This window comes from Neopsephotus bourkii, unplaced genomic scaffold (assembly GCF_033783945.1).
Source record: "Neopsephotus bourkii isolate Nb327-2 ecotype Australia unplaced genomic scaffold, CSIRO-AGI_Nbou_v1 NB_1820, whole genome shotgun sequence".
Lineage (NCBI taxonomy): Eukaryota > Metazoa > Chordata > Aves > Psittaciformes > Psittacidae > Neopsephotus > Neopsephotus bourkii.
Window position 1 is genome coordinate 7,643,352 of NW_026902293.1, and position 27,036 is coordinate 7,670,387.

The window sequence follows — 27,036 nt, forward strand, 5'->3', positions numbered from 1 at the left end:
GTCTCATGCAAGTCCAGGCACTCCCTTTTTCACTGTGCAAGTTGTCTGGGAGCTGTACTGCACTCCAAAATACAAATGTAATATCCCAATGTGGGATTAGTATTTTGCCTTCAGTGCTGGTAGCAGATTTTTCTTCTCAATATATATTTAGTTTTTGTTCCATTTGTCCTCCAAAAAAAAAACCCTACAACAATAACTAAGAGCCAAATTTCTAATGCCGATTCAGATGACCCTCAAGCTTCAATTCCACTGGGCATCAATGAGGAGCAATAGAGCAATGGAAAGATAAATACACCCACCACAGGGTTTTCGCATAAGGAAGGAGATAATTAGAGAAGCAGAATTACTATTACTAAAAATACCCAAAGAACTAATTTTAGGCTCCAACAGATGACCTGTACCAACAGGAAGTCTCAGGTAAGTAAATACTTTCTTTGTATTTAGATTTAACACTGTAAGTGCATTATACCACTTTCTCCATTTTGCTACCAGAGGTCTAATTATCCAAAATACTTGTAGACAAAATCACTATTTTTTCTAATAATTAAATGTAAATCGCAAACACTGAAATATTAAATCAATAAACTCTTCGTGGCTATGTGATTGCAATTACAGTAATTGAGACCTAACCAGTTTCTACCAGATGCTGGGATGCTGAAACAATCGAGCCTGAAAGAGGCTTAAATTCATTTTTTCTTGTTATCAGTAATGAAACAATAGTTTCTGCTCTCGTTGTGACAGCACATCCTCCTTTGCATCCTCTACCAGCAACCTCTCAGAGTTAGAGTACACAGACTTAACCTAATTATAAGCAATAGTAAACATTTGTCTTTCAAAGGGAAAAAAATAAAACAATGCAAACCCAAAAATAAAACTCATGGGAGAAAAGAAAGAAAAACAGAGTTCCCATGAAGGAGGAGATAGAAAAAAATCGAGCACAAATCCATTGCATGAATTTGTAACATCTCCTCCATTCCTCAAATGCCACACAGGAACACGGGCATGCAGAGTAAACGTTCCAGCACCGATCCTCAGCACCAGTGAAAACAGCTAATCATCCAGAGTCAATGCAGAAGAAGATAATGTGCATTTTATCTCTTATCAGGGCAGGCCATCTTCCAAACAAGTCCTGTTAAACTGTCAGATTTATTATAAGCCTAACAAATGCAGTTAAAGAATAAATGAGGATTACACCTTCAAAGCTGCTATTTCAACCTGAAAAGTAGCAAACAAAAGGTAAAATACCATATAGCAGGCAATCAGGTAGCAATACTATACTATCAACCTTCCAGCACACCAATACCTGCATTTGGTGTAGCCTCAGCTGATAAATATAGAACTAATTTATTAAAGTCACTGTTTTATGGAGTAGCAAACAGTAAAAAAGCTGTTTACTGACCAAAAATATAGTAAGTCAATGAAAAATTTGGCAAAAATTTTCTCTAATAACCCAATTTAAAAATATAAACAGCTCATAGTCCTTTGGTTAATTATACACTAAACATGCAGCTATTATAATTCATAGTCTTTTCCTGTGAAGTTCTCATGACTAGAAGCTTTCAGTCTCGGTTTCAAAATTACTGATGTACAATTTTTCCTCTGAAGCCAGAGGAAAGTTGGAAGTCACATGCAACTTCTGATTCTTCACATTTTTTCTGCTCATGAACACTTTTTTTCACTGGCTCCACTTCTGAACTGGAAAATATTTAATATTGATATACACTGCAGTCTTTAATCCTTTTGAAGAAGGCAATATTTGCTAGCCACTTTCTCAGGCCTCAGAAGGAAATCGCTGTCAGAGGCAAGATAAGATACTAGACCAGAGGCTGGAGCCACTGGAGCCTAGGGCCAACCTTTCATTGTTCAGCCACAGCAATTCAGGAGGGAGGTCTCACAGCACTTTTCATTGTAGACCTGTCAGACTCCGAATGAGTTAATTGAGCCCACCCACCCAACACACCACACTGTTATTGGAAAAGCTCAGCCTTGTCATGTGCAAACTTTCTCTTGCATGGGTATTTTAACAAATCCAGAGAAAATGGATAAAAGTTTGGAAAGGAGTAATAAAATAGAGGTGAAGAGTGAGGGAAATGAAAGGAGCAGGAAAAAAAGTGTCTGGTAAAATTAAATCAAAGCAAGAATCCACTGCTAAAAAGTTTGTCAGGAAAGAAAGTTAAAGATATGGTAAACCATCCTCCTGCATCCTTTGCATACATAAGCTACATGTTCTACAACAGACTTCCTATACCCATTCTTCATCACCGAACACCTGGAATTGGAGTATACCACAAACTACCAGTCTGCCAAAATAACAAGATGCTCAATACCTTGGCTGATGATGGTAACCTCAAATTGCAAATATAAATTAACTTCTTCAAGGATATGCTTTTTTCCTGAAACAACACAAGCACTTTCACTATAGATGAAACTGCCTCAAATCTCTGCCACCCTACAACAGTCATTTAGTATAAAGCAAACAGAAAACCGAGTTTCTATGAGGAAGGTAGTAGCAGCAAGCTGAAAAACTAGTCCCCTTTAAAGGACTTACACTAAAATCTGACATGCACCTGTAGCCTTTTCTATCTGAAAACAACACTTGTTACTTAGAAGATACAATTTTGTTTGAGAGGCTATTATAGGTAATGTTAAAATGAGATTCATGGTAATATTTACTAAATTCTATTTTATTCTTGAAATCCAGAAACTAGAACTAAGAAGATAATTTAGCAGCAGATGCCATCGAGCCCATGCATAAAAGAAAACTGGCTCCAACATCTACTACTCACATTTTTGCTCAGTCTACAAGGCTATGACAGACTATAAACAAATGTTTAAGCCAAAGCCAAAGCAATATTTTTTCCCTTACTACTGTATAATGGCTTTAGAGTGGTGTATTAGATAGTAAGAAGATGACATATTCCATTTGCAGCCTGAAAGCCAATAATGCTCATGAATTTTTTACCTGAAAGACACTTCAAGATGCCACCGGGAAGACCGCCTAATAAGCACATTAGGCTGCAAACGGGCAGCAGCAGCTCTTTTAACACATGCTGTAACAATCAAATAAATGGCTAACATTAATGTTCAGTGTTACAGGGTGGTATTTAATAGGATTTTCTTTAATATCTACCTAAATCTTGAAGGAGAAAAAGGTTTTTGTCAACTACTCAAACCCACAAGTCTGAGAAACCCCTGGTCCTGCTTGAGACTTTGCAAAACACGCTCCAGGCTGATCCAACACTGTAAGATGGCTCCTACCTTCTGTATTCTCATAGGCAAAGGCTCTTAACACAGCCACTCAGCTACTTATGGATTAGGCTACGTCAGCCACTTCTAATATGCCCAGGAATAGCAAGATTAGGCTTTAAGAAGAAAACAGAGAAAAAATATCAGAGGAAGAATGTAGTTTTTTCTTTGTTTTTTTTTTACATGACATATAACAGGTATGCTAAATTCCCACTCTTAAAGAGGAAAAAGTCTGTTTTCATCAAAACACTGTCAAAGAGAAGGCAGGCTGTACCCACCACAAAAAAATATTGTTCAAGAATGTATCATAATTTCAGGTTTGGGATTCTACCTCTCTCTTGTTATTTAGAGAATCGCAGCTTAATACCACTAAAGCTCCCCTTAAAACACCAGACTAAAACACCAAAATACAATGCCAAAACATTATCTGTAAATATGCCAGTCATTATAGTGTCATTTTGTTTGTGGTGCATAGATAAATTAGAAAACAATAAAAACAGAGGAACAAAAGTAATTCTAAACCCATTTAACCTTCTAGGCTCCATTTGATAAGTATCAGATTATGGCTGCGAAAATATTAAGCCTGCAAACATTTTCACTGGAAAAGGAAGAGCCCAAATTCTCCCCCCCCCCCATGTTTATTTAATCTAGAATTTTTCCTACAGTTCGCAATTACTAACAACTTTACTGATGAGACTGATTTAGAAGCCTAGCATTTCAAATCTAGTGTGATTTAAAGTAAAACTTTGTGAAAAGCATAGCTGACGAAGCAGATCTAACAACACAGAAAGGGGTAATGCTACAGGAAGATTTGTACTTAAATAGCTTTTATTTCCAGTTGATGATACTTCTGGAACAGTGAGTTAAGCGTATTTTAATTTCTACTGAATCCTCTGTGCCAATATCAGTTTCAAAACTTATTTGTCCACTAAAATTCCCACACCAATTTTCCCCTCTAGAAACCACCAAAGAGCATGGGGAAAACCAGATCAGAGAGAGGGGAAGACTGAAAACTGCTCTTGCAAGAGTAAGGCACCATGGAGAAACTCAAATCCAGGAATATTTTCTAATCTCATAAACATAACTGACACAATTCCACAGATTACCAAGAATACCAGTAATCTCATCTAGTTCAGTGTGATTTTCAAGATGTCTATTTTAGCAGTGAGAAAAACATGACCAGTCACAATAGATAAAGGCATTTACACATCTCTGTTGCATGGGAATGCCTACGTTAGGGTTTAACACCAGTTAACTACCTGTCAAATACCAGTCTGGTTACTTTAGTTAAAATATACTCCATTAATAAAAATATCATGAAACTGCAATCCATAAGGCTAAAAAGTAAAAAGCAGAGGGCGAGTCAGAAAGAATAGCATCATGTTTCTGTATCAGTTGTATTCTGTAACGCAGTTATCAAACCTATGCATGCAGATATCAAACCTATTGTATTTAAATTGCCTTCCATCACTTATCAATTTTGATTTCAATGATTTCACACACCTTGAGAGGTGTCTGTCTTCCTGGTTACAAAGATCAACTTAGCATCTCTACATGCACAGGTGCAATACGATGTGCAACCAAGCCTCCACTGGAACCTCAGCAAGAGATGTTTATGTTGCCTGCCACCTTTCATAGCTCTAACCTGGTCACTGAAATAAAGTTCTTTCAGTTCTGGAGTAGATACTGTTACTGAAAACATGATTTTACCAAAATTTTTGCTGCTGTTCAGAAAACCCGGCTTTGTGTATCTCCTCTGGTGCCTCATTAAAAACTGAACCCGTGTTTCTGACTTTCACATAGCTGCAGCAGTAACAGGGTTTATTTTTCTCTTCTATCCAACCACCTATTACTAGGAAGTATGTTGAAACTTCAGGCCATTCTTTCGAATGCCAAGCATCGAATTAAAACTCTGACTTGCAGGAAGTGTACCTAAACATTATCTAAAGCATTTCTACATATTTTGACATTGTTATTGTGGCAAATGAAACCTACTCCACACATACCTGCAAGATACACTTACATACTCCACACTTCATTCTAAAATACTGAGATACTCTCATAAGCATGCATTTTGTTTAACAGTGTCTAACAATAAAGTTTCTGTTTAAGAATCAAGAATTCGAGCTTCTTTGTTGCAAAAGGTTGCAAGTTAACAATAGACCAAACATACCTATATACAAGTTAAATGATAGCACTCAGCTTCACAAATGGTCACGTTCATAGTAAAGGAAAAATTCAGCTTCATGTTGACATCCTTTGTCAGTCAGGGATGTGGCTGGTGCCTACATGAGGTTCAGAACCCTGCACAACTTTTGAAACTGTACAGCCAAATCCCCCTCTTCAGCACAGTGCCTGGCTTACCCATTCACTCTGCTTCTGAGATGCATTTAGAGCATCTCACCCAGAAAATTCCATGTTCTCCTCAGCCTAAGATGGCTTGCCTCAGCCTTGCTCCTAGAGGGTGTCCTGGTGAGAAGGACATGGTCCCGTCTGTTGTGGGAGAGACTAGACAGGGTTTGGCTCCTATTCCTATTCTGTGTTTGCATGAGCAACTAGTTTCCCCCAGCAGGTGCTTCCTGCTGATTCTGGTACCCCTGCCAGTATCATCCATTTATGCTGGAGCAGCAGCATAAGAGTTGGGAAGTGAAAAAAAATTATATATTTTTTCTGATTAAAGTTTGAAAAACAATCAGTCTAACATGCTTTTTGAGGGAACACCGCTATATGCATAAACTACTGTATTGTATCATGTCCCAGCCTGCAGAATTACAGTTTTGTATTTAATACAGGTATATGTTAGATGTATGTTAAACTCTTGACAAAGCCATTGAGAGTACTAAGTCTGTACGTTGTTACTAAGCACAAAAATCAAAACTAATAGAATAAATTATGTCAGAGACCACACAAGTGTCTTGCAAACACTCATGACGTACCATTAGCTTGATAAATATTAAATGTCCATAGTAGCCTGTACACTCTAATCAAATACATTCTTAATACATTCACGAGATTAAAAACTGATCTGTGTACATAAACACCTATTACTAATTACTTCAGATTTCATGTCAGTCTTCATTCTATTTGCTGAAATCAGGAGTAAGAAGTTGAACTGTATTTTTAACACATCTTAAAGGAAAACAACTGCCAAGGAATAAAACCTTGTGGACACAAGCTTTGCATCCACGAGTGTATGTGTATATACACACATACATATATAAATATAGACTATTACCAAATAAAACATATATAGGAGTGGCTATATGAGTCAAATGAAAGAGGCAGTGACTAATCTATCATTAAAGCTCATAGCAGATGCCTCAGGAAAAAGTACAAGGCAGATGCAGAATGATCCTTCTCTCTGGTATCTCCTTTCTCTATCTCTGACAATAAGTGGTTCAAGCTTAGCTGTGGTGTTGCTGTCCCTCCTCCTTCCCATGAACCTATCTTCAGTTGTGCCTAATTCCTTCTTAAATCCATATATACCTTTGGCCTCCACGATGCTTACAGGCAACACACTACAAGCTTTACCAGAGCTCCTTTAACAGCAGAAAGGACATTCTGGAAAAAAATGAGGAGTTCTAAGGGGAAGTCAGGACTCAACTGAAATAAATCACAATTTTGTCACTGACTTCAGCAAAGCTTCAATTTTTTTTCTTCCTAGACTACAAGATGTCAAAGTGTTACTTCTCTCTTTTCTAGGACATAAATCATTCCAGGAGCCTGACACACCTATGCTTGTATCCTACAGCCCAATGAAAACAAAGTTACTCTACTATTAAAGCTGAATATTCTTTATCAGCCATTTTATTTTCTTTGCAAAAATAAACTGAAAATAATATGTTAATGATAAAAACATTTATGGTAAAGAAGACTCAAAAGTGCTAAGAAGGAATTAGCATAAATTTGAAGTATTTTTAATTTTGAAATATAATTGCTAAAGAGGGGATGAAACAGCCACTCCATTCATAGAAGTTGACCAGAAACCTGCAATACACTGCCCAATGCAAAAAATAACACACATTTAAACTAGTTGGACTAAAGACCTGGAAAAACATGCAGTTCTAACAGAAGCGTCTTCATAAGCATCTTGTGTTAGATGGTTGCTCAATCACACCAGTCTATGCTATTAGGAATGGAAAACCAGAGTGTTACAGTATCCTGATGAAGTTTCTTTGGGGACAAAATGCATGGGAGAAAAGGAAATGGAAACAAAGAAAAAGCAAAGAGGAGACTCGGGTACAACACACACTGCAAATTAAGTGCATTTATCATAAACTTCTGGTTTGATTCTTCATTTAGGATCTTCATCAAATTCCTGTGATCTTCCTTACATTCTGTATCCTCATATCCCAACCAGCTGTTCCCAATCCATTACTGTTCAACTCCAGCTACCAGGGAAATTACCCATAGCTACAAACTCCCGCATACTGAGAGTTGCCTACTTCTGAAAGACACAGGTTTTCAAATCAAACCTTCAGAGACTAAAGTTTTACCTGCTCATTATAAGTAAAGAATTTTTAGTCCAATTCAGGCATCCTTCTAGGCCTACCATAGGTGAACGTAAGGAAGTAAGTTAAGCTAAGGAGGAATGAAGGCAAAACAGCTCCACCAGGATTTCCTCTCAAGTACAGTGATTATCAACTTACAGTCTTTTCATTTAGTCATCTCAAATAGCTTGGCTTGTACACCGACTCCTTAGCCCCTCTTATTACAATTATGGGGCAATACTATAGCATTTATTTCATTTATTAATGAAGTAGATTCTGAGAATTAAGGTTGTTTCCACACCTTTTCTCAGTTTTTTCCCTGTTACTAGTCTAAGTAAATAAATAAAATGGCACTAAATGAAATGCAAAATCTAACCAGCCAGTTGACTTCCTAATGACATTTGTTATTAAATATCATGCTAAGAACTCTGGAGTGAAATGAAATATTTCAAAGTACTTCTCTAGCTCAGACTTTCCAAGACGGGTTTTTTTTCTTACACTATGGTGTATGTTGCAATGCAGTCATGTCTTCCCTCCTTGCACGAGAAAGTCACCTTACTGAAGTAATAACAAAAAATTTATATGAAAAAAAAATCACAACTTTTGAACGTTACCAGTGTCATCTGTTGACTACAGTAGCATAGAGGATTTTGAAGATGGGCAAACAATATGACTCTGGTCAAAGATAGTGCTTGAAGCACTACATACTTGTGATATACTGTACTTTTGTAAGAAAATATTTATGCAAGAAAACACCTCAATTTGCGTTTTGTGAGCACAGAGTCACCTGAAGAACACAGGCTGCACAAAATGGGATTTACTTCAAATCTTCCCCCTTTATGCATCCTAAAAGGCATCAGGCAAATCATAATGACTTTTCAAGCAGCAAAAATCTGTTTTTACAAACATAGGTGCCAGCATTGGAGCACGCACTACTCCGCCTCCACTATCTTGTTAGATCTTCTGTAATGAAATAAAGGAAGAAAACACAAGAAGCAGAGAGGAAGTTTCATTGTTCTTGTGACTTCGACATTTGGTGCCGCAAACGTGACAGGCTCTCAAGCTTCTACTCAATGGCACCGCCTGCCCCAGGCCTCTGTATCAAAATGTAGGTATTTTGCAATTAAAATAATCAAACCTAGACAAAAGAGAACAAGCAAATAAATAGCAGTAACTTGTTTACGGTTCTGGCTCTGCCCTCACAGTATGAAATAAAGTCTCTTCAAACACATACTACATTAATTTGAAAAACAATAATATTTTCCTTACCCCCTCCTATCTCAAAGTAGCACAAGTTTTTCAAAGTCCTAAATAAAACAAGCTATGGCATTTCCTGTATGTATTTAGTTAATTATTAAACGGATTCTAAGCATGATAGTCACCACTGCTATTTCAATATGAATCCGGGAAAACATACTTTAAGCAAACTGACAATGCACTGCAGTAACGATCCGGTTTATGCATTTCTCAATCCTGCCCTTAAATTTGGAGGCAAAATTCTAACAAAGTGACAATGAGCACTCCTATGCAAAACCAAACACTTCATTTTGTCTTTTTATTTTGGTGGCCTGGGATTAGAATTATTCCTGTGAGGTGAAGAGCAATGCTGGGCTTAATGCTGTGTACAACAGGAAAATAAAGCCAACAAGGCTGCAGTAACTTCCCGAGCAGGGGAGACAGCACACTATCTTCACTGACTAAAAGTAACTATCTATACCCTTTTTCCAGGGGATATTATTTTTTAATTAATCTGCAATATTAAATGCTGCCCTCCCAAGGTTAAAAGAAAGGTAAACATGCCAAGATACTTAATGACATCTGCATGCATAACCATGAGATAAATGCAAGGTCTGAAGATTAACTGAATGTCATTCTGTTTATGGGATCACATACCTGTAAAGGAAACTGTTAAGACTGGGGATAGAGAAAGTTATATAATGACTACAAATGTTTCAGTGTGTTTTGCCTACTTAAACTCTTGGTCAGAAAGAGAAATCTTTATTGCAAAAATGTCTCAGGTTGACTTACTCTGTACTTTTTCGTATGCACAGAAATTACTGAATATTTAACAGTAATTACTGCAACGAGAAAGACACTCTCAGGCTCCACCCCTTCTTGACAATGGGAAAATATAGATGGGCTTGTGTGTTATTCTGGATGCCAGAAAACTTGCTTACAAAAATATTTCCTGTGCACTGGCTCAGATATATTTAGCCTCATAAACCGATAAAACTGTCACAGGCAACCACAAGTACACCTGTAGCCATAAAAAGGGGGGAAACTACAGAAACCAGATAATTCAATTTACATTATTTCTTTGTTGTTTAGAAAGATTACCTTTAAACTATCTTGCTCAAAAGAAATCAGCTCTTCCTCCCACTCCTCCAAACCAACAATCCCTCCTTGTCCATCCCCTCCCTGCCCCCCCCCCCCCCCCATCCAGACACCTACGATGCACACACAGGAGCACACGCAAAAAGAGAGCACTAACAATGAAGCCACGGCACTTCAGAAACACACCTTGTCATCTTCCAGCCTTTGCAGTTGAAGGCAGATATCGCTAGTTTTTCTGTGTCTTCAGATCAAGATGTAGATAAATTCCCCATCCATCACACTGGCTTTTTATTAAAGGGAGGGGGGGGTGTTGGGGGGGAGGAAGGAAATATTAAAAAAAAAAATTAAAAAAGGAAGAAAAAATAAAAAAGAGATAATTACCAGTAAATTTACAGTCTTAAAAATATCAGCTCTCCATTATCCCAAACCAGTGTTATGTCTTGATGTAAACCAAAGCACATGCTGAGTGAGGACGTGCGCACCAGCAGCTTATCATCTCTGTCATCTGCTTCTAATGACAGCTGACAAACTGGCCACGTTAATCCTTCCCTAACTGCTGATCAGAGAGATCCCCCTTTGACAATCCAGCATGGTGGAGTACTCGAAAATTCCTCCTGCTTCTGTTCTGTTGCTGCTCTAAAAAGCAGTTTCCTTTTCATTGAGATAATAGCCTTTTCTGCAGTCACGTGGTGCCCGGGCTACATTAGCAGAGCTTGATGATAATAGACAGAGGACCTCCCCTCCCTCCCTTCTGCTGATTTTAAGGGTACGACTCCAGGAGAAACCCAAATCCGGCACACTTGAAATCATTTTGTATGTTCCTCTGCTGAGAAGCAAACTCTGCCGCCAGTGAAGAAGAGGAATACACATGCTCTCACTACTTCTTGCACCAAAACTAATTAACGAATACATTTTTAAGCAGTGCCTTCACTGGGCATACACACTGATCATAAACATGTCATGAGACTAAACTGAATATTAAGCATGCTCAATACAGAATAGCTGGCATGCTAGAATTACTTTTTCTCCTATAGTACTTTCTTTTTTTATTTTTGCTTGTAATTTTAGTTCTGCTGCAATAGATACTCCTCTCAGCAACATCCTACAGTTCAACCCCTCCCAGCACCCAACTCTCCTGCAAATACAGTAAAACACAAATAACAAATTACCTGCACCACAACCTCCAGTGAGACTGCCTTTTTGAAATAACATCATTTATCTTGCTTGAACTCGGTATCCTCACAAACAACTCAAGCATTTTTTAAATACACTCCCTAGTTGGGAAACCTACCTAAGCTTCAGCCTCAGAGTTCCTATCCCTCCTGACTGCCAAGCCCTGTTCAGAAGGTTCCCTGCTTCTAAAAGGCAAAGTATACAGACAAACATTCTGCTCTGTCCTTCCTTCACTGAAGTATTCCACAGACTGAAAGCAGAACAAACCTTTCTCCTTCTGAGCTGGCACACCATTTCCCTGTTACCTTGGCACACAGTGCAGCCTTCTACCTGACATTTCAGCCCTGGGCTTTGCAAACTGTTTAAGCAAGCTGCAGACTAAGTATTTTAAAGTCATTTTCAAGCCCACAAAAACAACTTTGTATCTACTCTTTTCCAATCTGAGAAAGAAAAATAATTGTCTTCTTTTCTTCTTCTACTTCCATCTTTTCCCAGTACACCAGGCTATTCTCCTTAAAAACAATGTTGATTATAAACTCACAGTTTATCCAGACACTGAAAAAGTTAGTGTTAGAGACTGTGGATTTACTTACAGGAAGATAAAGTGGAAATTATGAGGAAACTGGCTGTCCTGTACACACCATCTTTGCCAATGTTGCCCCATCACCATCTCTGTTTACTCCTCTCCCTAGGGACAGCTTTACTCTGGAAAATGGCCCTGTCCAAGGCTTTGGGGGATCCACTGCTCCAAGGCTACAGTCAAAGCTGAGGCACAATCTTTCTGCTGCAGGGAAGCTGGAATGGATTAGGAATGTGGCTCCTTCTGCAGCATCATGAATCCTCTTTTCCACTTCTCCCTTTTCCATGCTTTAGAGAGAATCTGTGAGAAAGATCCTCAGTCCAGGAGGAAGTAATATGGTTCCATAAAGACACCATTGTAATACACTATATTCAGTAATAAAACATGCAAACATAAACACTACTCTTTTTTTTTGCCAGTCCCGAGTATGTCCTTCCATTTCAAAGCTACAGAGCAAAATGAACGTTATTCAGAGCTACACATAACTTTAAGCCCAGTAGCACATGAACTGCTTTGTTATCTTTTTATTACAACACATTGTCAATTCCATTTTCCATATTAATTCCTTAGGTGAAGGAAGGTACATCAAGTGTATTTAAATCGGAAAATTACATAAATGTGGGAAAACCTGTGAAGATTACAGAGAGCATTTTTGATATTCAAAAAATATATTAATAGACAAACACCAGAAGGAAAATGAGCTTTTACAAGAACATGCGCACACACACAAATTACATCACTTGTGAAGCACAAATCTAAGGAAAACATAAAAAATGGGAACATACAAGTCAGATACCATAGCTAGAACTGTACTGCTGATATTTACAGGAATCATGAGAAATGCAAAGACAACACAGTATGGTGAGCACAAATACAGTAACTACAGTGTTAGAAAGGAATTACGTGTTAGTAAAAAGGAGGTAACAGAAAAGGGTCCTTGCATGTGAACTGAAATATGAACTGAAGACTGAAAGCAATGAAAGTATACAGATGTTGCTAAGTTGATTGCTTAGTGAAGAACAGAGTACAGATAAAGCAAATGGAGAAGAGGGAACACACTACTGCAGTGCACAGACTGATCCTACACAAAAAAAAAATGGAAAGAAGAAATGAGTGGAAAAAATATTCCGGGTAGAAATCACTAGTCTGAATATGAATAAGGGAATCTGCAACTGCAAAGGAGGAAAGGCTGTTTGCTTTTACCAGGGAGAGGATACAGGCTTCCGATGGTAATGACAGAATTGTTGTTTTCTTCTAAATAGAGTTTCATGGGAATTATACACAGAATTTGGGGATGAGCAAGTGACCTTTAAAACTAAATCTGACAATACAAATATTTTCCTATTACAAACATCTTGCACAACAGAAGAGGTTCATCCAAGTTTTCTCTCAGAAATATATTTTATTGATGCTTCCTATTGTTTACCCAGCCACAGGTGGCTTTGCAGTAGGCAAGAGGGAAGCTGTACCTTCACTACAACATTCACAATCTGTATTTTAACATTATCAAATAACTGAAATTGATAAAGCAGAAAACTGCTTTCACTGCATGCATTTCACAGTTCTCTGGAGCCTGGATTTTATTCTTCTTTATTTTTTCTTAGGAAAGAGTGAATTGGGCAGAGGCGAGGACATACCACACACTCTATCGTGTTGATTTCTCTTCTAACATACCTGCACCTGTGGCAAGGATTGGTAAAGGAATCCCAACATATCTTTTCAGTCATTTTAATACCAAAGCATGATTTTTTAGCCCCTTCCCTCACCCTTTATACCCTATCCATGATGATCAAATTCTACCTTCATAATCCTTCAGTCCTCTCAGTTTGGAGTATTCAAAGGGGTACCATAATTGCCAGCTATAGTGCTGGCCCTTGTTTACACTGCAGAAAAGTAAGACACGTCAAGACGTATTTGAAAGATTACAAAGCTGACTCACTAGGCTTTATTCAAGTCAAGAGGCCACTGACTTTTAGGAAAGCTGACTAGGCAGCCTTAAATACTGCTTGTGAGAAAGACTGGAAAGGCAAAGCCCCACACTGGCACAGAGAACAACAAGCAGAAACTACTAGTACTGACTATCAAGAAGCACAATAAGGATATTGCCACTGAGACAATACTCAGACAGCACAATTATTTTTCATGTGTTGCATTTCAGTAATGTAGAAGCAAGCATACAATTTTCAAATATTACATCAATTTAAAAAAATTCCTCTCTCTGAACACTAACAAAACTGTTTGGGTTTTCACATCAAAACTGGAAACCTGTTGACTTTTCACCAGTTCAGGAACTCCTAATTGACCATTACTTGAAAACCAAGCAGATTATTCTTTTTCTGTCGCCAGCTGAGGAAAAACAAATACAATAGATAGGTAAGTATATAGAAGTAGTTAAGTCTCGGTTTTCTGATCTTTGCATCTTCTCTTGAAGGACACATGAACGGTATCAAATATACTTTCACTGGGATCTGGAGGACTGGGCATTTCTCACAATCAGTCTCTGTCTTAACAATACATATACCTACAGTGCTAAGTACCTTGTGATTTCTGTCCATTGAGGGCAATGAAAACGTTCCCCCTCCTTTCCCAATCTCTCAAGATTTTACAGCTGACTTCTCCTTGTAGTATGAAAATGTCCACGCTTCTTAAATACAGTTTAAAAAGGCTCTCATAACTTCATAAGCATGCACCCAGCCACCCACTTGAAGTATTCTGTGTGCAAGTTTCTGCAATATCTGACTGGAGAATTCAATACTGCGGTTTGCGCTATATATAGCAATTAAGTTCTGTGTGGGCATGTCCATTGACAATTGAGCTCTTTTCTTTCTTTTTTTTTTAATACAGGTTTGATGACTATGGTTAACTGAGATTTTTGAGTAATGGTTGGTTGTGATTCCTTTCTTTTCTTTCTTTTTCAAGTATCTACTGCTTCACTCCCTTACCTTCAACGAAAAAGGCATATGAGAAAAGTGCAATTTGGAAACGGTCAGCTCCATTAGCTCAATTGAAATAGCTCAACTATTTTTCCTCTTGCAAACTAAAAGTGTCAGATCCGCTGCTCAGAGTTCTCTGCCTTGGGGTGCTTGGTAGTGCTCTCTATAGGTTATATGCAGAAAGGTGCTTTCTGGTGGAGATGGGCCTCAGCCCACAGAAAGATAACTTCAAGAGAGTGCATTGCTTCCATCTGCACTGACAGCACATGAGAGGAACCCAGCACAGGAAGTTGAGCAACCAGAGAAAACCAGAATGGAAATACTAAAGCATAGAAATAAACACTGTATTAACAAAACACAATACATAAACGTAGTAACATCTAGTGCTACCATCCATTTTTAACAGAATGTAGCTAAATTATGAAAAGTGCAAGTTTTGGTGTTTTGGTTTGGTTTTGGTCTTTTTGTTTTGTTGGGGTTTTTTTTGTTTGTTTGTTTGGTTTTTTTTTTTTATAAGAAATTGCTTTCAGCTCTACAGAATGTGCCTTTCAGTGAATATATTTTTTAAATCAGCTCAAACTCATTATTTCACCTCATTCCAGCACAGAAAAACTTACATGGGAAAAGGCTTCTGACAATAAAAGGTTCCTAAAATCTGCAGACCAACAGCTGGCAAGATTCAAAGGCTGAGATATAAATTAGGAGTTCAGACTAGAAAATGTTTATTAACAGCAAAACCAAATCATACTAATTCATTCAAGGATAAGGAAGGTTTTCTCTCATGTAGTCTCAGCTAGAAACAAATATATTTCTAAATGACAGCGTATGACTCAATCAAGGTAGAGGACTAAGGAAGAAATCATTTAGTGAAATTTCATGGTCTCTGGTAACCAGGGAGGGCAGCACAGTGTAACGCTCCATCTAGACATAACAGCAATGCTGTGTGAACTCAGCAAGATTTGATAAGTTGCCTGTGGTTTTCCTTGAAACAGAAAGTTGCTGTTGTGTTTAATGCAAATAGGACCTCTACCTTTAGTTTAGGATACAGCAAATTACCATACCCGATGACAAATATGTGGTCTCTTCTCCTAGACCTCTCTGAAGAGAAAGTTAACATTTCCAGTAAGTCAGAAAAATCTCATGTCTCGTTTATGTTCAGTAGCTGTCTTTTAACTGCCTGTGGATTGCAGACATTGCTGTGCATTTGGAAAGTCAGATCGCATGGGGAAAGAGAGACTGTATCTTGCAGACCCTGAAATTCTGGGGTTTCACATGCCTCCAAGAGACCTCACTGAAGAAGGAAGATGCTACCCATTGCAACTAGCTTCACATGTGAAAACTGAAACAGGGACAGTTGCTCTTTACAAATTTGAGAATAAATAATAAGCTAATTTAATGCTGCATCATCCACTCTAGCCAAATCTCACTAACATGTCAAACAGCAGTAAGTCAGTGGAAATTCTGAACAGTAAACAGTGATAAAGGTAAACACTGATAAACAGTAAACATAGAGGACTGACCTCTTGCTTTAACCATTCAGAATTTAGTACACAGTAAAGCAGGGTCATGCTCCAGATTTTAGTATTATTAAACATCTATAATATCAGTGGGTAATATGAGGTACAGAAGAGAAACTAAAGAAAGTTGTTTTTCTACTAAGAGTTTTAAAGTGTTCTAGTGATAATTTTTGTCAGTATCAGGCAGAACCATGAAAAAATCCCTGTTTAACTGAGCCAGAGCACAAATATTCCCGTAAAACTATAAGAGCTGTCAAGAGATAACACTATTTGAGGAGGCAGAGACTGCAGCCGAACAAGTAAAACAAAAGTGAAAGAAGAAGCAGCAACTGCAGGAATTGATTTGATTTACAATAAAATAATTAAATACACTGATATGAAATAAAAACCAACTTCAGGACAATTGATGTGTGCTCCTTTTTATAATGAGGTTGATGCAACAAAACTGAGATTTAACTGAAGCACTGTGAAAATCAAAGAACTTAAAATTTCACTTGGTGAGGGTAAAAGATAAAAAAAACACCCTTGTACTAATACAATGGTAATCACTAAATATAGGGTATTAAGGAATATTTAAACCAATGACAGTTATTTGCTCAACATAAACCTGACCAGTTCTCATCCAACTGAAGTGCAGGTTTGCTACTAGGGCCAACAAATGACAGTTCTAAAACATGGAAGAGAATGAATACTCAATCTAAATAGAGAAAAAGCAAAATTTAGGTATACAGGTAATTTGCAGCAGAAACAATATGTAATATTCTAACAGAAACCTAATTCTGAGCAGAAATGCTATACTATCTCAACCCCCAACGTGGTTAGCACTGAATATTAAACTCTGTGATAAAAGAGGAAACATATCAGGACTTGGGTCTACTGCTAACTCTTAAAAGTTCAACACACTAAATTCCAAAAAAGAAACCTATGTTTCAACTTCTCCTTGTTACAGGTTTTCCCTAAAATGAACTGCAAAGTAGGTGCACATGTACAACTGAAGGGAAAGGCTCAGAAAGAGCATACAGCTCATAGAATAGTTAGGGTTGGAAAAGACCTTAAGATCATCAAGTTCCAACCCCCCTGCCATGGGCAGGGACACCTCACAGTAAACCATATTTTTAGCACATATAGCAAATCCTCTCCCATCCCGAGAACTCCTACACACACACATATTGACGTTATATTGTACATCAATATGAAAAGTTAAAGTCCAACTCAGTCTTTGTAAATAGATGGCAGACACTTTACAATTGCTACCAACTGAAAGATCTTCCCGCAGCATAAAATTAGTGGCCTGTACCATATTTAAACATTTTGAATTTTCCACAAAAGCAATCTCAAAAACATTAACTCAATCTAACAAAAATATCAACAATATGGACTTCAGGGTGTTGTACTGAAGCACAAGATAATACAAGGTCACTTAAATGGGGGGAGAAAAGTCAAGTTTAGAAGAACACATTCCTATGCTTTGCTTTTGGCAAGGAGACTCCCATCTTCGTCTTTCAAACACATGGTTGTCATGACTCTCTCATCTTGATCTGCAGTACTTTGCAGTTCACAGGACTATTTCTTAAAACCCTTAGCAAATCATCCTTAATATGCAAATTATGAGTTATTTAGATTTTTGCAAATTGCCTGTCCTAGGTTCTTAAGAGCCCACATGTTCTAAGCTGCAAGTTAATAGCGTAATAATACTAACATTGTATAAGCCATTTACCTTGAGTGAAGAGGGTATCCTTCTGAGAAGAGATCAGCCAAGTCCTGGAATTAACTGGCCTTTCTGCTGTGCAATTACTTTCCCAAAACTACAGAGAAAATAAGCAGGGCACGCAACACATCAAGACAAAAAGGCCTCATAGAGAATATTCAACAGCAGTATAGCAAAAGAAGAGAGAGATGATCTGTAAAATAATCTGGTCATAAAGTCTTACATGGCTTTCAAAATCAGAAAGCCAACCACAAGCTAACAGACACCCAAAGCAACGGGGAGAGAACTGATGTTTGGAGGCTCTGTACCTCCAAACTGCACCTCCCTCTGAGAAGCAGGACGCCCCACAGGGCCACCTTCAGGACCAAGTGCACGGCCAATATCATTGTCCAAGTGGAATCCAGCCAGCCTTTATTGCTGAGCAACATTTCAAGACCATCTTGCGGTTTTGTTCTAGGATATTCATTTTTATCAGCTGATTTAGATATGACACTGCAGTGTTAACTCTGACTGCTAAGGCTGTCTATGGCCCTGAACATTGAAGGCTGATGTTCTCTTTAATGCATGTGCTGGGAGTTGTGGGTTTGGAATGCTGTTGTTTTGGAATATCTACCCAGACGTTCTGATAGCTACTCAGATTTTGGAAATTCCTTTAACTTAGCTCAGCAGAGACAAGGTTCAGGGACAGTCACTTATTTTCCCAGACAACATCTTACCAGGGGAGGATACAATAAAATTTAAGTGAACAAAAGCCATTAATATTAAAAGGAGTTTTGTTCTCAAACTGGAGTTTACAAGCATGTTTGCCACTGCAAGTGTTTGTTGATGTTAGTTCAAATAAAATTAAGGTATTAGGGGGCAGCTGAAGGATGCTTTTTTTCTTGAAAGGCCTTTGAAAAAAAAAAACCCATGTTTTTCATTCCTTTAGTCTTACATGGGAGTGGGTGCAACATACAGTGATGACCATCCAGAAATGTAAGCCCTTCCAGATCAGTAGGCAGATATACCTAAAGTAAAAGAAATTTAAAAAAGCATGGAAAGAAGCCAATAAAAGATGGCAAACCTATGTCCCTATTAGCAAAGAGAGATGCAATTTCTTAAATTACCTGCTGCCTGGAGACTCTGGATTTAACACTATTCTGAATATGCTAGCTGTCCATACTATGTATAGGCATATACTAATTGGCACTGAGAAGGGGTATACGGGAGAACGCCTTTTGAGAGAAGCAACAAGGGAGAGCCACCAGTGGAAATAATGACTGATACATTGGGGACTAAGTAACAGGATCACTTAAAATGCCTCAACTTTAGAAAACCAGGCCATACAAGAGAGATTACAACTCCTGGCTGCAGTGTTGCTCTTCTCTATTAAACCAGGGTTTAAAAAAAAACACTTCTGTGATGGCAATATTATTTTATGAGTTCAAATATTTCATAATACAAGAGGGAAAAACAGCAAAGGGAATACTGAAACAGTTATACCCCTACATAACACTGACACTAATATATGTATTTACAATGGAGATTACTGAGAAGGATAAGGAGAAAGAAGAGGAAGTGATAAAGTACCTATTTCGGTTTTAAGTACTTGGGAAGCCTCCATGACATAGGGTCCCTCCAAGACATAGGGTCTTTAATACGTCTCACTCACTTAATATCTATGCTATAATATAAATTCATATAGAAGAATTACCTTTATTAATATTTAGTCTGCAGTACCTCAGCCACTGTCAGAATTGGAGCATTGGGCAGATGAGAAAAATCAGAGCAGCAAGGTCCTGAGACTTCACAGATGTGAAAAGTGCTAGATGAAAGTATAAATAAATACATAGAACAAGCAAAATGATGCCTAAAGAATAATGGAAGAGAACCAAGATGGAAGGCAACATGAAGGGAAATATTTCCAAGCAGATGGCTCCTTTTAACCAGCTAATTTACTAGGACCTTAAAGTACAATCCTCCAACTGTATTAAGACATGTAGAAGTAATTTTTCTTCGATCAATTTTCTCAAAAATCTCTTACTTGGGCATAGCACCGCTTCCGTTTTCCACCGCAATTTCCCTTCCAGTAACATCTCCCCAGTCTTTCCAACCAGACGTGACCAGCTGTAAAACTGCACTTCATCCAGTAGTACAGTAGAAAACCAAAGTTATGCAGGAGTCTGTTACCCCCCCAAGGGAGTTTTAAAATCTGTGCAAGAACCCTCTTGCCTCTACTGTCAGTACTAGAAAGTTTGGGCCCATCCCAAATAGTTAAAGGCTTTTTTGATTCAGCTGAATATAATTCTAACCTAATATTTGGGCTTTGATTAAAAGCCAAGCACTTCAATTTTATGCTAATGTCATGGATTTTGGATTTCAATGCCTCTGCTGAAGACTATCCCTTAAACTCTTTCAGAGGCCAAAACTGATACTGAGAAACCCAATTACTGAAGTAGCATATCTCAGCTTGTATACCAGCTCTCCAAAATCTGTGATGGTTGCATACTGATTTCAAAGTACAGTTGAAGATGTTCACAATGAAGTATAAAGTCCTAACTGTCTTGCATCATGGCTATTCTTGTTTTCCATAATTTTGTTTCTACATATATGTATGTTTATATATATATGTATGCGCAGGTACACACCTAAATTAGTAAAATAAATACTAGAAATAGTAAGCAGAGAATAGGGGTTTTTTGCTTTACATACTTGGATGACAAATAGGGCCTACAATGAACCCTAGGAAACACAGTAAAAGAAAAATCAGTTTCTTTCAAAGCATATGGCTGGCATTTCAATTAACAGTAAATGGATAATAGTGAGCATTAGTAATTATCTGGAAGTCAAGTGATCTGTTACTCTGTAGTAACCCTGCAACAATTTTGATTCTACGAAATTCTAATTCCCTGATTCAAAAGCCAGTATTCCCCCCACCTCTGATTATTCTTTCTAACCTTCTCATATTCATTCTTTATTTTAAAAATGTTTATTACTTTGAAAACTGCATTTGCACTTGTCAGAGGAAGCCAGGTATTAACACTTGAAACCAGCTCCTTGGAGATACCAAAGTTTCAATACTATCACACACTCATACACATAAAGGTTATATCAGATTTCATACGACAAATACTTCTTCTCTAAGGAGAGCTCTGAAGGTATGACTTCTATTCTCAGGGGGAAAAGGAACAGACAGAATTTCTATAACCCTACGGTCTGCATGCTGTGCATGTCATGTAGCAATAAATAATTCATATTTTGACCTTATGGGACACCTTTTACTCATGGATTTCAAAGAGCTTTTGCAAAGGTGGATATATGTTTTATTATCAGCAGTTTATAGATCTCAGGATGAACAGAGACATAAAATGACCTATTCAAGGTCATTCAGTAAGCCAGGTGTATGTAAGTGGGTAATACCAGGCATGTTACCTTTTTAACTCAGGTTGCAATTTACAGTCAGATACTGCCTTGAACTTCAACAAGACATATGAGAAAGCACAATGGATGTTAGCTCTTTTTCAAATAGAAAGTCTAAACATATTCATGAAGAGAAAAAAAAATATCACTAACTCTAGGAATGTGGTACCAGGACAGTACAGAAATACTCCATAATCAACTTGTGCAAACATCCTGGAAAGGGTACTGGCTCCATGGGCAGAGCTGTCAGGATCTGCTAAACAGTGATCAAATCTGTCCTCTTTGAGAATTTCCTGGAGACCATATCAGATACCAGACTGAGCCTGAAGAAAGTAGTAGCAGTTGTAGTATACTACTACATGAATTGCACAGAGAGGTACTTCAGCAGATTATTTTCTGATATTGATTTTATGGCACCTTGTAGACACTTCAACCAGAAAATTATTTATTTTAGAAAGAGTGATTCTACTTACAGCAACTTTACCAGAAGAAGATAGACTAAATCAGTATGAACCAGAACTGAGCCACATCAAAATTCGAGGCAATCTCAGATACTCTTTCATAATTCCACAAGCTAAGAAGTGGCTGAAAAATACTTTAATAAAACACAAATGTGCAAAACGTTTTGTATGGAAAACTGTTTAATTGCAACCCGAAACTGACATAAATGCAAAAGTATTTATGAGAATGCACCACAGTGGGAAGACAGTTTGCTAGTCAACACCACAGTAATAATGCTTCGGATTAAAGAGTTAATCTTGCAGTTCTCTGAACCGTCTTACCTAATGTTAAATCCAAGGCTCCATTCATGTCCTTAACTATAAAGATTATATGTAAAAGCTTTCTTGGAATAAGATCAGAATGTTCTTTACTTCTCAGATGGAGTCTTTATGTTGTCTCAGACTGCTGAGAATTTAGAAACATACAGCACATAAAATAATCTGTTCAACTGCCCTGTGAAGTGTAGCAGTAGTAGGAACCAAGGTCCTTCTGTGTTAGCCAAGAAAGATAACAAAGAATAAGCCTTGGGTTGCTTCTTTGCTTTGCTCGTATTTGTTTCTTTTTCCTTTTCTCCAAAGAAAGAGCATACTATAATCTGCCACAGAGGGAGCTTACTCTGTTCAAATAACATGATGCTTGAACAAACCAAAGATTTATATTTTAAAAGGGAAAAAAATTATCACGACTGTTATCACCACTGGTTTATAACAATTGGTAGTAAAACACTAGTTCATAAAAGGTCAGCACTTCAAAGCTAGATTTAACTAACACCACCATTGGAATGTTTCCTTTACAAAAGCCAAGCTTTTAGTTGAAAAAAAAAAAAAAATTCAGAAACCACACACACTCCTTATTGTGCATGTACTAAAATGAGATAAACCCAAAACCTGGCTACTGACAAACCAAAGTATCACCGTGGACAAAAGACCCAACACCAAACAACAAGTTTTTTGTCTCTGCTATCGGAAGGAAATGGAATTAAAAGACATAACAGCAATGCACTGAGAAGACAGATTTGTCAGAATTTTCCTGGGATTAATTAGAAGGGAATAATTTTAAATCCTTTTCTTCTTCCAAGCCTCTCCAAGCTGAATTTACACTATTTAGGTAACAAACGCAAAGCAGGCAGGGAGGCATGTTCTATTTTCCAATCAAGTCAACCACAGTAAAGCAGTCTAGTTTAGAGAATTTTTTAAGATTTCAAAAATAAAAAACTCACTTGGAAGACCAAATTGAATCTATTCCTCTGCACAAATGGTGTCCTTCAGCCAGTAAAATGAAATGTGCATATGTCATCAAAAAATTCCATGCAGGATTTACAAGAAGCTGTCGAAAGTCTTGATTTTTATGCCATACTGCAAAAATATTTTAATGTAATGGAGAGATAAGTAATGGTTCTTGGTGGAGTTCAGTCTCTGATTCCCCTACAGCTGATGTGTAAGCAGGAATATCAGCAGCAAGGGCTGGGATGAACACAACCCCCCTTGCAGAAGGAGCTGGACAATCAAAATTACAACACACAGCACATGTTTCACTACCATTTGCCCCATACCTTCCCTGTATTTAAGCTCCTTACCTATTTATTTGGGTTTTTTTGCTACTATTACTTTCACCACCTGTGCTTAATCAGAAATTATTATAAGCTTATTAGCTGTAAGTGGTCACGTCTACAAACACGGGAAGGGCTTGGTGCTTGGTGCCAATCAGCTTTCACTAATCTGCACCCTACCAGTGCTCCCGCTGCTCTTTGGGATTGACTGTCAGGAGGTCAAAACCTCCCCTGCGTCAACGGGGGGCACAAAAATCATGTTCCTGCCTCCCTCTCTTCAGCTAAAAGTAGATATCAATCCAATTCCTGTGTCTACAGAAAATGAATGTGCCTGGTTGCTGTCCTCTCCCCACCTGCCCCAAGGTATCTGTTACGTCATGTACATTGTGCAAAGCCAGTGATCTCCATGGCTTAGCTGGGTACACGTTTGAAGAGAAAATCTCTCTCAGAAGATCACACACCTCGGGAACAGTGATCTTCATAAGATCCTAACTCCCGCAGAGTTCCCAACTCCTTTGCAAATGAAGCAAGCCAGATTCAACACTTTCTTGTAATAAATATTTAACCTTAATTTTGGTACTCTGTGGTGTAAATCTGCACCTTGTCTATTCTTCCAGTAGCAACCTAAATATCAGGAAAAACCATTATTTCAGCTAGATCTGCATGAAAAAAATATTACCTTTACTGTCCAGTTACACAGCCAGCACTCAGCCTGCTGAGCAGCATGCAAATAACTGTGTTATACTGTGACTCTTATCTATGTATTAATTTATTTGTAATGATTATGCAATGGTTTAATGACAAGTGAAGAACTTCTCAACATCCAGAACATTCCTGTGACAATAATTGACTTGTAGCAAGCTGAATATTACTGGTATATAGGTGATGGTTCACTCTTGCCACACTAATTTCAAACTCAAATTAGACCAGATAAGTACTGCCGCAGGTGAGCAGTGATTTGATATAGAAAAAGGAAAGATTTCAGCAGGCATTGAAAATTGTCTTCTGGGAGCAGAAAAAGCACACAATGCTTTACCTACATCTGTACGTGAAATGCAGTCTAAGAAATGATACCTTCTGTCAGTTACTCTTTCAGGGCACATACATAGGAAAACTAATTAGGTATTTAGATAACACTGAAAGGAAACTAAGCTTACACGTATTGCACACAGGCGTTTCACCTACTTACCAGAGGGTAGATAAGAACTTTTTGTGCAACTTATAATGGAAACCTTCGTACTTAGCTTTGAGTGATACTAGAACAGTCATTTTAACTATTTTATTTCCAGCAATGATTAGGAAACATGACAGTCTCTGCTATACTGTGAAAAGAAATAATGATTATAATTAAAAGAATATGCAGGGACTATAAAGCATGTGTCACTGGTTAAAGTCTTAATATATCTCTCAGTTTGGTTGATGTGTTAAAATGCTTTATGTTTTAAAGAAGCATACAGGATATTTACTGAGTAGCTATAATTGTTGGAGGCATTTCAGTTACTGGCATACAAAACTAGTTAGTATATTATTTACAAAAGAGCTGTGAAAAGTACTTGTCCCACAAATAGATTTCCATTTTAATCAGTGAAACTATGAGAATAATCCCATAATATTTCAATAACGTTTCACTAATATTTGAGTAATAACATTTCAATATCTTTTGTACTTCAATAAGAATTTGGAAGAACATAACTGGATAAAACTGCTATCTTTCTAAAGTATGAAACCAATCTCTTTAATTCCTTTTCCTTTCTACTCCATCTATTAAGAACTTTATTTTTTCTCTACAGAGTTATTTTTGCTTTTGCATCTCTCAACTACAACAAATCCAGAATACCTCTATGGAGTTGATTACAATCAAGCAGAAAGCTGGCAATAACTGCCCCTATTTCCAGGTGGAACAGTTGTCATGCAAACAGCCCTAATTCAATACAAATCATAAACACAACAGACAACCACCTCACATTAAAGAACTACACTATTACCTTTAGATTAAGATTACTCAATTACGTTTTATCAAGATCTGCCAGGTAACTGCCAACCCACTCTCTCTGGAAGAAGCTGGCTGTAATGCCTGCAGCCCGGCCTCAGCAGGGAGCACAGAGCAGCACCAGCACTCATGAGCCTCCTCTGAAGAGCTGGGGCTTCAACAGTTCCAGGCAAATTTTGACTGTGGCTCAAACGTGGATATCTGCAGGCTGATCACCAGCAAAAAGAGGGGGCTGCACGGGTTGTATTTTAAAATTACTTGAAGTTTGGGTTTTTGGTAGGTTTTCTTATTTTGTGTGAGGGGGACTGGAAAACTGTAGAAGAAATTACTCTAGGACAGGGTGTGCTGTTTGGCATCTGAGAAGAGTAGTTTTCATTTCACTGTATTTTAACATCCAGGAAGGTTTCAAAATCTTGTGTGACTGGATTAAACTCCTGTGGAAGCAGTCACTGAGCTGTTTAAGTGCCTTTAAGCTTTCATCAGCAGCTCTTTGCTGCAGGTATGGGCATGGCTAAAATGAATACAATTTGTCTCCAAAAAGAAATGGAATTAAACCCAGCAGACTATGTACAGTGCAAGCTTCAGCATGATTTAGAGAAAAAAAAAAAACAACCAACCACACTTTATTTTATCAGTATTTGAAAATGCTCTCTGCCTCCAGAAAGCATTTTTCAGTATCTTATTTAGCTTATTACCATATGCTTGCAATTTCTACTCTCCATAGAAGCCATTCTGGAAAACCAAAGGAAAATTTTTGTGAACCACAGATATAATAAAATAACCTCCTCCATGAAATGGTCTAAAAGCTTGGATTGCTTCTGCTCCACCTCCCCACATCTGGCCCACGCATCAGATTACAGGCCAGAAGGCAAAGCGAAGAGACGGAAAGGGAGATAGTGGCTGGATCACAACTAGAAGGAAGCATGCCTTCTATAATTCAGGCTTTTTTCTCCAAATGCCAATATGTCAAAGTGTGATAAATAAAACTCAACATGGGAGAAGTTCACATGCATGCACAGCCACACAAACACCCAAAAGGCAGTGAATTACATGAAATGTGCTTGAATGACTTTGAAACTATCACTCTGTGCCAAAACTGCAACTGGGCTTCTGATTTTGTTAACTGACAAAGCTCACGGGAAAACAGCAATAATTCATCTTTTATTCACAAGGCTCTTTCACTTTTTCTAATTTGTCAAGTATTTCACAGGTACAAACAAAACTGATATTGTCTAAATGCCACAGTATTATCAAATAAATAGTTTATTGATTGGTATTTTTGCTATTAAATTTTGCAAACTAAGTTTTGCAAACTCAGAACTCAACCAGAAAAATGCGTGCATCTACGCAAGGATGTAAGGAGCTTGTTGGGAACATCGTTTCCCAGACCTCTCTCTGAAGCCATACTCTCCCCATCCCTTCAGTTGCACATCAGCAGCACAACAGCATAAAACTTCCACCAAATCTTTCAAGCTCAGCAATAAATCCGCTGCAGTCGGAATTATGAAAATTATTCAGACCATTTAAATTTTTTTTTTTTTTTGTTCCAAATGGACTTGGCACGCTGGTCAGGAACTCAACAAGTCAAACATGAGCAACAAAAGTGGAATTCTTCT

The 27,036-nt window shown here is 37.8% G+C and overlaps 1 protein-coding gene across 11 annotated transcripts in view; it reads right to left on the bottom strand.

The window, feature by feature from the left end:
- The window catches only part of NCOA2 (nuclear receptor coactivator 2), a 198,085-nt gene that overhangs the window by 86,795 nt on the left and 84,254 nt on the right, over positions 1-27,036 (bottom strand). For 3 of the 11 annotated variants that reach the window (XM_061342860.1, XM_061342856.1, XM_061342853.1), the window contains one exon: positions 10,257-10,354. The exons of 6 other annotated variants lie outside the window; for them this stretch is intronic. The gene's annotated coding sequence lies outside the window, so the exon portion shown is untranslated. Of the gene's footprint in view, positions 1-5,610; positions 5,733-10,256; positions 10,355-27,036 lie in introns of those variants that run through there. 2 more of the 11 variants (XM_061342854.1, XM_061342864.1) reach the window with 2 other exon arrangements.